We start from the raw sequence: 17,647 nt of genomic DNA, 5'->3' as shown, positions 1-17,647 counted from the left end.
TCATCACCATTTTATAAAGGAGGAAGTCAAATCTTTGACTGGTCCCAGGTCACTACTCAGAATCAGCACTGGACCTCTTGACTCCAGGTCCCATTTCCTTTTCTCCATGACCTGCTCTGATCCAAGGAATGAAGAGGCAAGCTGGTTATGTGCCAAGGACCCTGTAGGCTGGTCACGTCTTAACAAAAAAGTAGTCAAGTCCATCAGGTGCTGAGGCCCTAGGATCTCAGGCACCTTGATACAAAGACACCCTTGCTGGTCCTAAGTGGTCACAAGCCAAATTCATTCCAGAAGGCAGGATTCCAGTGAACCTTTGGTGGATCAACCGGGGCCTCCTTTTCCCCCACATGCCTCAGTGAATATTTCAAAAGTTCTGGGTTTCTAATTGTGGTGGCAAGTTTAAGTGGCACCTAATCCGCCTGGCGTATTAACTGCTCTATTTCCAGACCATGTGCTTTGGTAACCAGGGCTGACACTTGCTGAGTTAATAATGACTTGATTCATGGGTAATGCCGAGCACAGGAGCCACATAATCTGCGACGGGGCAGAAATAACTCCCCTAATTAGAAATGCCTGAGGGAACCCCCTGCAAAGTGGCTTGGAGCTCTGCATGTGGGTCCCCTCTCCTTCCCCACCTCCTCCCTTCATGCCCCAACCCTCAGGGCCACTGTTCCTTTCTCCATGCCTGCTGATAGCAGGAACACGCCTCTTGGAGAGCCAGGCTTGGGGAATGCCATTCCAGCCCCAGAATAGACACAGTAGGATTCCCAGTCCTGTAAGGCCTGGCATTGACTTTTGAAACTAGGCCCCAGCTATGTGCTCTCTAAAGAGATAGGGCACCTCTTATCTTATTAAGTGGCAAAATAATGATTAAAAAAAAGATCATAGGCATTTATATAGCTCTTCAAATACATTATCTAATTTATTGCTTATAATCACCTCTGGAGAGGCAGCTATAAGATATTGATCAATTATTGATAAATATGAATTTATTAAGCACCTACTATGTGACTGATCCTGTGCTAGTCCCTGAGGATACATGCATAAGGAATGAAACAATCCTTACTCTTGCTCCCAACTTTTACATTTGAATCAGTGAACAGAGCCTGTCATCAAGTCAGAAAGATCTGGGTTCAGATTCTGACTTTGCCACACACTGGTCATATTATCTTAACCTCTCAGTAAAGAAGGACCTAAGACAACAGTCTAAGGATATAAGTTAAAGAGCAACTGGTAGAGGGAGTGTCCTCACCAGAAAGATTAAAAAACAGAAGTCCAGTCTCTTCCCCTGCCTCCATTACCCCACCCCAACACCACAACAACACAGACCTAGCTAGGTGAGGCAGGGGCAGGAACTAAGAGGACGTATAGGAATTCACAGAGACACAGCAGATTAGCACTAATGAGAACTCAACCACTGGATAGATTCTAATCTAACACCCTCTTTTTACAAGCTGGGAAAAGGAGGTGAGAACCGGTACCAGATTAGAATATTGGGGGTGGAATCTTGGTTCTATCACTTTCCCCTGGTGACTTTCTTCCTCTCCACAATGGGGAAGTCAGCATTCATGGGGAAAGAGCTGTGATCATAGCTGAAAAGAAAGATCATTCCACTCACCCCCTCATTTTCCAGATGAGGAACCTGAGGTCTAGAGAAAGGCAATGTCTTATCTAAGGCCTCATAAGTTGTAAGAATCCAGCAATATATTATTGGTAAGGTACTTGGTAATCTATAAAACTCTATATAATATAAATTTCTATGTTTGTATTCTGACCTTATATTTAATTCTCTTTCCCATGGCACTACTACTACTACTGCCTTGCCTCACTTAACCCCCAACCAGGGCACCCACCTGATTTCTTCCCATGGACAAAGAAAGCTGGCAAACTGCTGTCAGCTTGTTTCTTCTCTCCGAAGCAGAAATGATTACTCGCAGAGAACAGTTCTAGAAATAAGCAATATTGAGTTATCTCAGCCTGAGGAGTGGACCTTCCTGTGTCCCTCCCTGCAAGTTTGGTTTTTGAAGTCAACCTTTACATAGTCTCCTATTGGCTTTCCTTAGAACTTGGAGCAAACTGAGGAAGAAAGGAGAGAGGACCAGCAAGTGTATTGAGTTTTAATACCCCTGAACTACCTAGGGAGCCCAGAAGTTTGCTGATCTCCCATGTTGGTTTGGGCACAGGGTTTTCCTTGGCAAAGAGAGGTCTTCTCAAGGATATGAGGTTCCAGACCTCTTGTTAATTAAGGGAGTCACTTTAGCCTCTTGGGACCCATGCCACTCCCCTCCCCCATTTCTTCAAGATCCCAAGCACAGAAGGATAGTCAGCAATATAAAACCCAGTTCCAGAGATAATAGATGGGGGAGCATTATATAACTAATATTTCTCCCATGTTTTTCATAAACAAATCTTCAGGGACAGCAAGGCAAGAGAGAGGAGCTTCTGAAATGATGTAATTTAAGATAAATGGATAGACTTAAAGTTTCGAGCTTCCAGCTCCCCTCAAAAACCACCCATTTGAACCCCTTTGTTTTACAGATTTGAAAATTGAGACTCAGAAAAGGGACCTAACCAAGGTTCCACAGTCATTAAGTCACCCAGACTGGATCCAACCCAAGTTCTTTGATTCCCACATTCAGCAGTCTTTCTACTATACCACAGTGCCTTGAAGGTCAACAATGAACAGATAAGCCCAAGGGTCCAGCCCACAAGAATTTCCCCTGTGAGACTTACAGAATCAGAAAAGGGTATAGTTGGATAGGGGGGAAGAAATAATCCTTTATATAACTCTCACTTTAAAAATGTTATTGCATTTGATTCTCACAATAACCTTAGGAAGCCGATGCTGTTATTATTCCCATTTGACAGTTAAGGAAGTTGAGGTTAAGTGACTTGCCCAGAGTCATATAGCAAATAAGTGACTGAGGCTGGATTTGAACTCACATCTTCTTAGATTTAGGATCCAGGTTTTATTCACTGCCTCATATGAGCATATGGAACCCTAAAACATAGAATGTTAAATGTCAGAACTAGGAGGTACCTACAATATAATATAATCCAGTTCCTCTCTTTTACAGAGGGAGAAATGTGGGCCCACTTCCCTTCTCTAAATGACTTGTCAGGGCAACAATCATTAAAAGATAGGACTAAAACTCAAATCTCCAGTGCATCTTTGTTTTACAGAAAGGAAAACTGAGGTTCAGAAGAGGTTTAATCAGTAAAACCTAGTGGGTGTTTCATAAATGTTGATTGACTGATTCTTAGTCCAGGGTTCTTTCTATGAACCATGTGAATCTATCAGCTTTGCTTTTAGGAATGACCACATTCTTTTTGAGAAATCCAGAGATAAAGATGACTTGAGGATGTGGGTGTAAATGGAGCCAAGCACTCCAGCTTCTTATCCTAAAAGCTGTTATCAGCTGCTCCAAAGGGTCTTGCAACACTTGTGACAATAGTAGTTTCCTTTCCTGGGCACCTGGCCAAGAATTACAAAGCCAGGCCCCTGGGTGATGCTAGGACAGGGCCAGAGGTTGCTATGTTGCAGAGCTGTTTGGAGGCATGGGCAGAGAGCAGGATTCCAAGCCTGTCCCACGGAGTGCCAGCAGATCACAATGGAGCCCACAGTCCCAGAGCACCCTTCTTAATAGTTCGTCTCAGATTGGCAAGTTCCCTTAGAAGTCCTTTTCTCTAATTCCATCTTTCATAGGACAACGCAAAGAAATTCATTAGTCTCTGATCTCACCCTCATCTCTACCTCTTGGAGCTATTTGTTCCCTTCGAGACTTAATCAAGTACCAACTCCTACAAGACACTTTTCTTTGGTTTTTAGGTTCAATGCCTGTAAAAAATACTGTCTTTATCTTGTGTATTTTGTGTAAAGACAGTGCCTGTTTCTTAGTAGATGCTTAATAATGCCTTGTTCTCTTCCTCTCCTTCTTGTTCTTTGAATGATGGGAAGGTATGTATTCAGAAATGAAAGTGGTAAAAAAAAGAGAAACAAAAAACAAAAAAGAAAAAAAGAAATGATGATGTTTGGAAAAGATACTAATAAAATAAAACAAAAATGCTTATCTAGGTTGGCAGAGGTCCTAGATTCTCAAAAGTTCTGCCAGTAAATTATAGGTTCTTATAGCAAGAATTAGTATGATCTCTGACAGATTCTACTGATATTAGAATGACTTTGAATATGTCTGGATAAAGAAAATCTTCTCCACTATTGGAATGAACTGCCTCACAAAGTGGTGAGATGCCTGTCCCAGAATATCCTTCAGAAAGGGCCATTTGTCAGGCACAATATAGTTAGATCTAAAATAAAACTTGGAGGTCATCTAATCCATCCCCTTCATTTAACAGAAGGGGAAACAGAATCCGAGGGAGATTCAGGATCTTGTCCCAGTTAATTAATGATAATCTCAGGGTTCACACATAGTTCTTTGGCTACAAACCCATTTCATTGCAACATGTTGCCTCTCTTAGATTGTAAGTGATCCCAGCTAAATGATTTCTGATCCCTCATTTGGATCTTAATGTTACCTCATTTGATTTTCACAATAACCATGAAAGGAAAGTGTTATTATTCTCATTTTACAGTTAAGGAAACTAAGGCATGAAGTTAAGCGACTTACACAGGATCACATAGATAGCAAGTGTCTGAGGTCAGATTTGAGTTCAGAAAGATGACTCTTTCTGACTCCAGGCCCAGCATTCTATGCTGTAAATCACTAACTGCCCCCTCTCAGTTTCCCCATTTGTAAAATAGAGAAAGAGTAAAACAATATGGCCTCTGAGTTATTTTGTAGCTCTAAATCCTAGGTTTCCATAAGCATGTGAGTAAGTGAATAAATGAATGAATGGATGAAAAACAAGCCTTGGTACCAAATGCATGAAAGGTAGATTGCTGGTTGTTCATTATTCACGGTCCTGCTACTAATGACCTCTTTTAAGAAGTTATCCCTAATTCTCTTTGGCTAAAAATTATTTCTCCCTCAGATTATCTCATAATACCTTGTATTCTTCCACATATCACTTATTTCATATTATGATTTTTCTATCCAATTTCCTAATCTTTTTTTCTCCCCCTGGACTTAATACAAGACCCTGGACATAGTAGGTGCTTGTTTAATGAGTTGAATTAATGAGCAAAGGAATAAATACATTGAAAATGCACATTAGCTAAAATATTGAGGCCTTTTGCATATTCAGATGCAGGAAACAGGTAGATATGCTAACTGGGTTGAGCATGCTGGCTGACCATGTGCCCAACTATAAATAATTTATTTCAACATCATAATGACTGCTCATATTTCTATGAGTGTTCTAAGAATTTTCAAAGCATCTTCCTCACACAGGCAGGGTGAGTTTACTGGTTCAATTATTATCCCTGTGTTAGAGAAGAGAAAATTGTGACTCAGAAAGGTTATATCCAAAAAGAAATAGCTCTAGAAATGCTTCAGTTTCCTCTATGTTAAAAGGAAGGAGGTTGTCTTAGATGGCCTCTAAGGTCTCTTTCAGATTTAAATATATGATCTCATGACTTTCCCACAACGACATCAGAGACAAGAGTTTAGAGCTAGATGGTGTGCCTAGTCTAGGCTTGGTGTTAATTCTACTACACCACTGTCTCTAATATAATAATTGCCATTTATTTTATAATGTCTATACAGTGCTTTTACTTTACCAAGTACTTTCTTGACAATAACCTTGATCACTGCCTAGCACAACTTGTGTTGGAATACAAAAGAGAAGGTTTTTCTTTACTCTAGTGACCACCACACAAATCATCACTCTACCTATGCACCCAAACCCTTGCCTTAAAGGGGTAGGTATTAATGCACGGATTTCAGCAACAGAGGTGAGGAGACTTTATAGGAAAAGTGACTCCACCTGACAGTGGTAGGTTTGGGGGTGAGGACAATGGGAGAGAGAGAAAATAGGGGGAGAAAGGGAGAAAAGAGAGGGAGAGACAGGTGAAAGGAGAGATAGACTAACAAAGAGAGGCAGAGTCAGAGAAATATGAAAAGAGAAGAAAGATGAGACAGAAAGAGAGACAAAAAGAGAGACAGAGACAGAGAAACATTTTCAACCCAATGGAGAGGACAGAGGAAGAGTGAAAGAATAATAGAAAAGTGAAGTAGGCAAAAAGAAGTGCTTGTTCAAGAGGAGGGAAACCACTTTATTACTCACATAGCATGATGGACTATGGACCAACCATATTTGTTACTGAACCAGAAGGGTATATTTGAACCAGGCCATCACTCTCAAATCTAAACCAACTGCATGGCTAATGGAAAAGTGGGGGAATCTTCAGGTCTTGGTTTTTTTACCTTGTAGCTAGCTGGACAGCACCCATCCTACCACCCCAGGCCTCTCCTAAACGTTTTGCAAAGCAATTTTAATGGATTGTAAACTCAGTTATGTCCACAATATCATAACAGAAGCAACATTAGAGAAGCAGAGTGCCCAGAAGGAAAGCTATGATAGTCCTGCCCTGATCAGGCCTCATCAAGAAGATTATGTTCAGTTCTTGGAGTCATAATTTAAGAAGACACTGAGAAGCTGGAGGGTATCCAGAGGAAGTCAACTGGGGGTGAGGCTGAAAGGAAAAAGAAATAGTTTGAAAGAACTGGAGATGTTTGAGAAGGCAAAATTTATTAAAAAAAATGTGTCAGGTTATGATATGGAAAAGGAATAACATTTGTTTTGCCTAAGTTCAGATGTCAGGACTAGAAGCAATAGGTAGAAGGAGTTGGAAAGAATTCAATTCAGGTGAAAGGAAGGAAGGAAGGAAGGAAGGAAGGAAGGAAGGAAGGAAGGAAGGAAGGAAGGAAGGAAGGAAGGGAGGGAGGGAGGAAGGAAAGAAGGAAGGAAGGAAGGAAGGAAGGAAGGAAGGAAGGAAGGAGGGAGGGAGGGAAGGAAAAGGGAGGAAGTAGATAGGAAGGAGAAAGAAAGAAAGAAAGAAAGAAAGAAAGAAAGAAAGAAAGAAAGAAAGAAAGAAAGAAAGAAAGAAAGAAAGAAAGAAAGAAAGGAAGGAAGGAAGGAAGGAAGGAAGGAAGGAAGGAAAGAAGGGAAGGAAGGAAGGAAGGAAGGGAGGGAGGAAGGAAAGAAGGAAGGAAGGAAGGAAGGAAGGAAGGAAGGAAGGAAGGAAGGAGGGAGGGAGGGAAGGAAAAGGGAGGAAGTAGATAGGAAGGAGAAAGAAAGAAAGAAAGAAAGAAAGAAAGAAAGAAAGAAAGAAAGAAAGAGAGAGAAAGAAAGAGAAAGAGAGAGAAAGAAAGAGAGAGAGAAAGAAAAAGAGAGAAAGAAAGAGAGAAAAAAGAAAGAGAAAGAAAGAAAAAGAGAGAGAAAGAAAGAAAGAGAGAAAGAAAGAAAGAAAGAAAGAAAGAAGAGAAAGAGAAAGAAAGAAAGAAATGGAGAGAGAGAGAAAGAAAGGGAGAGAGAGAGAAAGAGGGAAAGAAGGAAAGGTTTCATATCAAGGATGCTTTTCAAGGGCATTCCTGTTGAAATAAAGGTCAGATGAGACAGTCTGTGGACTCTTGCAATTCTTGAGATTCCAAGGGTTTGTCACTCTCTCCCAGAGTCTTTAAGCATGTTTAAAAGTAAATCCAGTTAGTCTAAAGTCATCATCCAGGATAGAATTCACAGATTGACTGAGTTAGCCAATGGGATAACCCCCAAAACAGGGCACCTAAGTCAGGAGACATCTAAGGCATAGAGGTAGGAGAGAAGGAAAGGGGGGTTTCCCAGTAGGAATGAAGCTTTAGTTAGACCCAGAAATCTGCAGAGAGAGTTTCCAGCCAAGGTCTATAAATTGGGAAAGGTGTTAACACAGTTAGTTATATAACTGAGGGCCTGGAGAGCAGCCTCAGGGAAAACTGAACAGACCCATTTGCTCCTTGGTGAAGCTGAATCTGATGACTTCAAGATGGCCCTGAGAAGGGAGCAGACTCTGCCACTGTATACAGCTCCTGTTTATTTCATAGTAAATTATTCAGATGTGAACTGCATTGTAAACAAAGCTGCTGACTTTCTTTCCTTTCCAATTAACGTCAGAGGGAGCAGGCTGCTTCAAAGAAGGGGAAGAAGAGTCTGATGCTAAAGCTCTGAGCCAGGGCAGAGCTGCTGGTTAGACCTGGTGTTCCATAGAGGTACAGGAGGGACCAGGGGCCTCCCAGTAGATAGAACATGGAACCTGCAAGCCAGAAAGACCTGAGTTCAAAGGTGAACTCAGACACCTACTAACTGTATGTCCCTGGTTAAGTCACATAACCTCCGCCTACCTCAATTTCTTTAACTGTAAGGTGGGAATAATAACAGCACCTACCTCCTAGGGTTGTGGTCAAAAATAGATAATATTTATAAAGTGCTTACCATAGCATCTGGCACATAATGGGAACCTAATGAATTCCCTTCCCCCGATATAAGAGACAAATATAGCTTAGTGAGTTTATAGTTAAAAATGCCCAAAATTGAATTGTTTCTCCAGACTAGTTGGAAGTCATTCATTCATTCATTCATTCATAGGTTCGTGGAATTTATCATTTAGAAAGTTTCAAAACAAATCATTTCCCTCTCCTAGTCTCAGTTTCCTCACCTGTAAAAAGTGTATCTGGAAGAGAGGCAAGGTATTTATTGTATTTGTTGATCTTTAAAATCCCTTTCCTCAGTTTTCAGAAAAGGAGGAATTGGGGGTTGGAGTGGGGCAGAGGGATAGAGAGGGCTTGTAATTCCAACAAGTGAATCTGGAATCTGGAAGACCTAGATTCCAAACCTTACACTTAATAGCTCTGTGATCCTGGGCAAGAAACTTAAACCTTCTGCCTCATTTTCTCCATCTATAAAATGGGCATAATAATAACACCTTCCTCGTGGTATTATTGTGAGGATTGAGGAAGATATATATAATGCTGCTGCAAATGCTTAAATCATTATGTTATTAATTATTATTAATGATCATCACTGATAGCTAGAAATCCACAAGAGTATATAATGAGCATGTTAGAGGTGGTACAAACAAAATGGGAAAAGTGTCCGGAAGATCTAAATTCCAACCTTGTTTCAAACACTTACTAGCTCTGTGATCCGGGGCAAGAAACTTAAACCAATTACCTCATTTTCTCCATCCATAAAATGGGCATAATAATAACACCTTCCTCATCATATTGTTGTGAGGATTGAGGAAAATATATCTAAAGCTAGTGCAAATGTTTAAATCATTATGTTATTAATTATTATTTGTATTATTAATGATCATCACTGATAGCTACAATACACAATAGTACATAATGAATATGTTAGAGGAGGTACAAACAAAATGGGAAAAGCATCTGGAGTCTGGAAGACCTAAATTCCAACCTTGTTTCAAACACTTACCAGCTCTGTGATCCTGGGCAAGAAACTTGCAAATGTTTAAATCACTGTAGAAGTAAATGTTGTTTAAAGCACCATATTGTTATTATCATCACTTATAATAATAATTATCGCAGATAACTCCAATGCACAATATCATATTAATTATCATTTATATCGTAATTGTTTTATTTAGTTGCTATTGTTAACCTTTATTTTATGATGATGACGATTATATTCTTACTTGATTATCACCATCATCATCCCCGATAACCACAATACACAGCGGTACATGATGAGTCCGTTAGAGGGGTACAAAGAGTCTGAGAGCATTGGCAGCGGGCATAGAGAAATCTCCCTGAAGAAACCAGCATCTGAGGCACTCAGCTACTGAGGGTGGAGGGGCGGGGGAGGAAGGCATTGCAGATAGAGAGAATGGTGCCAAGCGGGGCTGGGAGGCAGGGAGGTCCTCGGGAAAAGGGACAATCCGCCTGCCGGGTCTCCTCTTGGGGTCCCCAGGCAATAGAGAGACCACCTTGCTGTGAGTTCAGTCGGAAAGCAAAGTGTTTTCCATTTGCCATAAGCCTAGGGGGGCCAGGTTGTGCTTGGATTGAGGAGAGAAGGGGGATGGAGGAATAAAAGAGGCCCCTGCTCGGGCTGGAGAGAATTTATACTCCAAAAACTTCACTATCCAGGGGTCGGGTTTGTGCATTCTCCAGCAGCCCCCCGCGATGCCCCTGCTAACTGGTGCATCCGAGTTAGAGGCTTGTGAAAACCAGGCAAGGGCGGCAGCCTGGGGACGGGCGGCCCTGGGAGTCCGGCGGCAGCGGCAGGCTCCCCGGGCACCGTGCTCACTGGAGCCGCGGCCCCTTTTCCGAGCCCGCCCGCCTTCTCTCCGCGCTCCTGCTTAGTTTAGAATTGACTGCAATACTAATTAAAAGCAAATTGCTTAATCTCCGTGCGTCAGGCAGGGGAGCCTCTCCTTAGAGAGGAGGCCTCCTGTGCACCGGGCAGAGGAGGCAGAAGCCCTGCGGGGGGCCGGGGGGCTGCGGGGCTGGGGAGGAGGGGGAGCCGGAGGGAGAAGCGAGCTCCTGCGGAGGCAGGGGGAGGGAGCCAGGCGCAGCCACTCTTGGCTCCGGCCAGCCCGCAGCCCTCCCTTGTGTCCGGGCCAGCCAGCAGCTCGAGCCCGGCCCAGCCTCTGCCAGCAGGTATCAAAGCGGCGATAACGATATTTGTGTTGACTCATTATATAATAGTGTAACCGTGTTCCGCTATGGGCCTCTCCAGTGCGAGGAGCCCATTTGCTGGGTATGGATGGTCCCCAAGCCAGGCCCGCTGTAATCCGAGCCCCTTTCAAATGGTGCCAGAGACAGAAAGCCTAATGTTCCTGCTTCAGACTTAATTAGTTCCAATAGGCTTGAAACCATCTGCATAAACTGCTGCAGCTCCAAACTCTGCTCACCCTGGACTCTTTAGGGAAGATAAAGCCCTACCAGAGAAAGAGAGAGGCCGGCTCCTTTGCAGAGCCTGTTAAAGGTAGCGCCTTCTTCTCAAATGGCCACAGAACCAGGGTCCTGCCAAAAGGCATCTTGAAGGTGGCACTGGGGAGGACTTGGGCTCAGCTGGGTTCAATTCCTCTTTAAGAGGATGAGCCGCATGGTCCTGGTACGTTAGACCTCATGGCCCCCAGGAAATGGGAAAAGAAGGCAGGCTGGAAGAGGGACACCAGAGTGACAGGACGCTAGGGGTGGTGGCTGACACAAGAGGCTGGTGGAAGACCATGAAACAAAATGGAGGTGACCATGCAGAGAAAGCACTCGCCTTGCAGAGGTAGCCTGAATCCCCTGGATGCTGGCCTACTAATTCAAAGACTTCTGTCTCTAATGGTAGTTAGGACTCAGCCAGTACCATCTCTGGGAATTCACAGATTATCATCATCACCATCAAAAAGGCTTACAAAACACTTCATCATATATATATATAATTTCAATTGTATAGGTGATCTCATTATCCACATTTATAGAAACAGTATAAGGGAGGATATGTGATTTGACCACACCATCTCATAATCTAAAAGTGTCTGAATGATGATGATTTGAACTCAGCTCTTCCTGATTGCAAGTCCATTATCCCCCATTTTACTGGGAGGCTCCCGGCAACACTGTAAGAATGAACTCTTAACAGCAGGTTGTTGATAATTGATAGGTCAACTACTCATTTGAAAGAAAAACTGCTGAGAGCTTGGTTTCTAGAAGCACTTGCAAGCCTACCCTCCCTCTGTGTTTCTCTGGGTATCCATCTCCATAGTCACTACTTCCATTTCTACAGCCCTTTAAGGATTTGCAAAGTTCCTTATTCTACAGAAGTCCCCATAAAGCAGATATCACATGCATTATTGTGTCCATTTTGCAGATGAGAAAAGAGGGCCTCAGAGAAGGGTAGAAACATTAAGAGCTGAAGGACCCTTGTAACTCATCTAATCCAACCTGCTCAATTGACAGGTGAGGAAACTGAAGCCAAGAGAATTTAAGTCATCTAGCAGGATCATGATTCAAATCCTGATTGTCTGATTCCAAATACAATGTTCCTTTTAATATACTCTTCAGGCTCTGACAGAATCACTGAAGATAGTCAGAGATGATGTTCAAACCCGGGTCTCCTGACCTAAATATAGGTAGCACCTGTGACCTATTTGTCGGGTCTGTTGGAAAAGCTAGGGTCACATTTTTTGATTGAAGGAAGAATGTCAAGAATTTGACTTTATAGGCCTGAACTTTCTAATTTCTATTCTCCCTGTGGGGGAAAAATGCTTTGGAGGAACTTTTTAGGCACTGTTTTATTCTTACTAGAGAACAATATAATCTTGAGAGGAAGACTGGTGTAATGGAGAGGGAATTGGCCTTGCAATGAGCAAGACCAAACTCTGCTTCTGGCACAGATTGTGCACCAGGTAAGCCACTGAGATTTTTTTTTATTAAACTCTTAAAACAAAGAAAAGACAAGGTCCATCTGACAGTGGAGCATTTTATAGTTACACCATGATTTGATTATTACAACACCCCTCATGAGGCAATGGGCACTGACAGGTTGAGTAACTTGCCTTTGGCAAGCTAGTTGGCCCAGTAAATAGAGGGTTGACCTGGGAATCATGAAAACCTGAATTCAAATCTAGTCTCAGATGCTTGGTTATGGTGTGACCCAGAGCAAGCCATTTAACCTCACTCAGAATTAGTTTCCTCAGCTATGAAATGAGGATAATGATACTAGTTTTCTAAGAATGTTATGACAGTCAGATTAGATACTATTTGCAAAGTGCTTAGCAAATAAGAGGTGCACTCTAAATAAATAAATGTTCCCTCCCCTACCTTCCCATGGATACAGAGCTAATTGGGGTTAGAGGTGGGACTCAAACCTGGGTCTCTTCAATTCTACAACTAATTCAACAAACATCTATTAAGGACCCACTATGTTCTAAATCCTACTAAAATTAAACATAACAAAGCCTCTTCTATTCTACATCTAATTCAGCAACCATTTATTAGGCATCTACTCTGTACTAGGTAGTGATGATTAAAAGTCAGCACTCTAATTTTTCCTGCCCTCAAAGAGTTTATAGTCTGTTGGGAAAAATTACATAGACACTTGAGCTTTGGGGGACTGTGGACTCTAGGATTTGTTCAGCTTCATGGAAGATTTTAGAGAACAGCAGTGGCATGAGCATTCATCTTCCCAAGATACACTTGAAACAATGACAGCAGGTAAGACGGAGAGGTTGGGGGTGGGCAGGTGAACTGGCGGCTAGAGATGGCGCCCAGGATTCTGACATGTGTAATCTGACAAGGGAGACTAAGCAAAGCCTTTCCAAGTCAAGAGTTTTGATGTCAATCCAGGATCCCCACTGGGGTGAGATTCAAGTTGCTGAATCACCAGGTTCAATTTGCTCATCCACAATAGCCTGCAGAACTGAAGAGCTGGAAATTTGGAGTCCGAAATACAATGTTCTAATTCCAGTTCTATGTGACCTTATGTAAATGGCTCCAAATTGTAAAACCATCCCCTCCCCCTCTTCCTCTTCCTCCCCCAGTCCCAGTCATACTTTCGGTCCAACTCCCACAACCATCATGTGGTGAGGCCTCCCCTGTAGAGATGCTACTTGGGACCTACTTCCACAGCCATAAAGACCCAGAAGAAAAGGATCTCTTTAACAGTCCTTGACATTATCACATGAGTCATCATCATAAACTGATATGATTTTTTCAGTGGGAATGACATCATTAAAGAAGAAATTGCCACTCCTTTGATGCTTCATTCCAAAAATCATGGGCCCTTTGTATCAGATTTATATCTGAAATCTCTATATGTATTGCACCCCCCTTCCTATGGAAGCTCCTGAAAAGCTGGGACCATCTCTATAGTTCCAACACTTAGCACAGTGTTTAGCACTTATTTAAGTGCTAAATAAATATTTTTTCAATCATCTTCTGGCTCTCAGTTTCTCCATTTGTAAAATGTAAGAAATTGTTTAGAGGATTTAAATATTTCCTCTCAGGCTTAAATCCTTTGAAATCTGACTCATTCATCTACTCATATACAGGGCAGTGAGATTAAGCATTTGATTAATGAAAAAAAAGATTGCAAAATGTGCTATGTGGATAGATAGGATGGAAGGATGGAAGGAAGGAAGGAAGGAAGGAAGGAAGGAAGGAAGGAAGGAAGGAAGGGAGGGAGGGAGGGAGGGAGGGAGGGAGGGAGGGAGGGATAAAGAGAGACAAGGAGAGAGGGAGGATTTATTAAGGACTTACTGTGTTCTTAGAATGACACTAAGTTTTGGAGACAGAAATTCAAGAAAAAAAAGTTAGCTCCTGCTCTTCCTTCAATAGTAGGGGGGAGGGAGACAACCCCCAAAAGGGAGATGGGGGTGGAAGATGGAGCATTCTTTTGAAGTCCAGAAAATCAGGAGGACAATAAAAGTAGATTAGACTGGAGCCTATCACAAAATGGAGGCTTCCAAGAGTAACTCACCAATGGGAGAAGAGGGAAAGGTTTTCCTGAAGAATATTCCAGGGAAGGAGACTACGGGACTAGGAAGCATCCAGTCACTGAGGGAAGTTCCAGGATGAGACAGCAGATGAATCTATTTATTCATTCAATAAACATCTATTAAGCATCTACTGTGAGTGGAGTCCCATGCTAAACCCTGGGGATGTTCCAAAGGTTAGCTAAGACACAAATATAAATAACTCAACTCCCCAATATTACATAAGTGTATTACAGAGGGACAAAATGCTTTGGGAGATCTGAACAGGCAGGGAAGACTGCTTCAACATTGGAGTTGGACTTTAAAGGATGGAAAACATATCACAGTATATATTGAAGGGCAAAGGATAGACCAGTTTGCCTAGAGGATAGAGTAATCCCTTATCAAATGGAAGAGATAGAATGACATCAGCTTGCAGAGGGCCTCAAATGCTAGTCAAAGAGTTCTGTATGTTAATCAGTCATAGAGACCCCCCGAAGACTCCTGAAGCAATATGACTAGATAAGCACATAAAGAAGATTTCAAATTTAAATAAAGAAAAATATATTTCAATACTCTGAAGGAATGTATGGATTTTGCTCCAAGACCCCTCAAAGACTATGTTCCTGTCCCTTTGAGACCAAATACCAGCTGGCTGTACACCAAAATTTCAACCCAATAAATTTGGCTCAGAGATGGAAGCTTTATGTGTGGGTTGTTTTTCATTTTCTGGTGTGGCTGTTGGCTTACCACAAAAGGCACTCATTTAGAAAGCATTGGCTGCTAAGTGGTGGGAAAGATAACCCCCCTAAAACCCAATTCAAAGTCTATGTGACAGGCAGGCCAAGACTAGGGGGGAGCTGTATCAGGGTAAGAGGTGGTTGAGCTACTATTGGAAGGCATCCGGAAGGAGGTTCAACATTGGGTGGGCAGAGTGCACAGGAGAGTGAATCAGCAGGAGGTGATGGTACCAGCCAGTTATTCAGATGTTGGGGGGAGATCAATAAGGAAGCAGGGAAGGTGAGGGGTCAAGTGTATTTCAGTTCTGACTTCTAACCAAAGTCGCAGACCAGATATAGAGGCAATCTGTTCACTGACTGACAGTTTTTGCAGGACTCAAAAAAAAAAAAAAAAAAAAAGAGAGGTCTCCAGATTTATTTTCCTTGAATGTTAGACCTTCCTTTTTCTTGATTTTAAAGGGCAGCTAAAGGAGATGCACAGTCCCCATCCTTCGATTCTTCCATTTTCATACCCCTTCCCCACCCCACCATGCTCATAAGGGCATCCATTCACTAGGATGTCTAAAGTAGCAACTGTTTCTAAAACTAACTTTTGCCCCAGCTCCCAACAGTGTTCTGTCTATAAAAGGTGTTTAATAGATGTAGTTTTCATAAAATTAAAAGATCAGGGTAGGTGACAGCTTTCTCTCTTTCTGTGTGGTTATATTCATCTCCAGTATCATAGAACCAGGGAAAAGATTTGTAGGACCAGAGATTTAGAAATAAAATATATTTTCGAGGTCATCTACTCTTGTCTCATTTTTAGGTGAAGAACCTGATAATTGAAGCCTAAACATTAAAATGATTAACCCAGATCCTCACTCAGTTGGGTCATGCAGTTACTCTATAGTAGACTCAGGATGTGAAGTCAGACTCCTGACCCCAAATTCATGACCCTTTTCATTGTACCACACTAGATTTAGGGACTCCACAAAGAGTTTCAAATTGGGTTCCAGAAAGAAGTGAGCGAATTTATCCTAAACTTGGAAAAAAAACATAGATCACAGATCCAGGGTGGCTGTCTGCTTTCATCTCTAGGTCTCATCTGGCTTTACCCCTGGTGTTTCTAAAGGATGGCTGTCCAAGGTATTAGTAGCATCTTCCTGTAAGTAGGGTAGAGGGTCTCAAAACCTTCTGAAACTGCTCTTTTTGACTTCCCCTTGCAACCAATCTGTATGAAGCCAGTAGCAGGAATTGTGTGGCTTTTGTTTATTATGAATACCTAATAAGACAGGGTGTACACTTTGTATCTCCTAACCAAGGAAGCAGTAGTCTCAATGGGCAAGAAGCCATTTCATACACAATAAGTCTTCATTTAATATAGAACTGTGACATCCTAATGAATCTTAACTGAGTTAAGAGTCATAAAAATGGGATCTAAATTCATTCCTTTTGTCTAATTCAATACAATGCTCAAAAAAACTCGAAGACTGCACTATTTCAGATATCCACTCAAAGAGGCAAATTTCTCAATAAACTTGATTCCATATTTGGATGGATCTCATCCATGGGCATCCTCCTTCCATTCACGAAAAGCATGGTCTCTCAATGCCTTCTCATCATATGTGATTTGTGTCCATGTCCTTTTATAAATGAGCATGCTGCTATGATGAGCATATATGCCATTATACTTTTAGTTATTTTGCCAAATATTTTACATTTATATTTTAATCTGATTGGTGCCTCAACAATGGGACCCCTTGGGCTGCATGTTTGACATCTCTCCTCTAAGGGGCTTTAGTTAGATAATCTCATCTATTCCATCTCCCTCATTTTCCAAAGGACAGGTCTGAGGCCTAGAGAAGAGAAGGTACTGCAGAGAGGGCACTCTGCTGAGTCAGTCTCAAAAGTTAAGTATATTTAGCACAGTATAAGGGGAACTAGATTTGTAGACGTAAACTGGGATTTGGGAAAGTCATCAGCCCATGGTCTAGCTGGTGATAACACCATCTAAATTTGACTAGGCCTCTCCTCAAACACTACATCTTTCGGTTGACCTTTGGGCTCTTGTTCAAAAGCCTTTTCTGCCCCAATGGAGCCACAAGTTGTGATACTCTGATGACATTGCTTTTGAGAACCCAGGGTCCCCCCATGTCCCAGTGAAGGTTCAGGGAAAGACTTCAGTGGAGGGATTATTCTTCTTAACCCAGTAAAACTGCAGTGGTTGTGATACTGAACCCTTTGGACCATTCCAGTTCAATTGGCAGAATGTGCTGACAGACAGTGTCCTGTTAGCTCCTGGAAAGTTCGATGTCCCTCTTTCCCAGTATGCTAGAGCAAGGAGGCCTTCATTATTGACAGCTGGCCTGGAGATTGTAGATTGAATTTCAATTCATACTCTGGCTCTGACATTTCCTAGCTCTGTGATCCTGGGTGACTCACTATGCCTCTTAAGGCCTCAATCCCCTCACCTGTAAAAGTAGGACAATAATACTTTCGTTCCCTACATCCCGAGACGATTGTGAGGAGACCACCTGTCAAACTGTTAACACTGTATCAATGGGAAGTA

The 17,647-nt window shown here is 42.1% G+C and overlaps 1 protein-coding gene across 2 annotated transcripts in view; it reads left to right on the top strand.

Annotated features, from left to right (window-relative positions):
* The window catches only part of MAF (MAF bZIP transcription factor), a 505,697-nt gene that overhangs the window by 208,419 nt on the left and 279,631 nt on the right, over positions 1-17,647 (top strand). The gene's annotated exons all lie outside the window — the stretch shown is intronic.

Source organism: Macrotis lagotis, chromosome 1 (genome assembly GCF_037893015.1).
Source record: "Macrotis lagotis isolate mMagLag1 chromosome 1, bilby.v1.9.chrom.fasta, whole genome shotgun sequence".
NCBI lineage: Eukaryota > Metazoa > Chordata > Mammalia > Peramelemorphia > Peramelidae > Macrotis > Macrotis lagotis.
The sequence above is the reverse complement of the archived record's forward strand: the minus strand, read 5'-3'. Positions and strand labels throughout refer to the sequence as shown.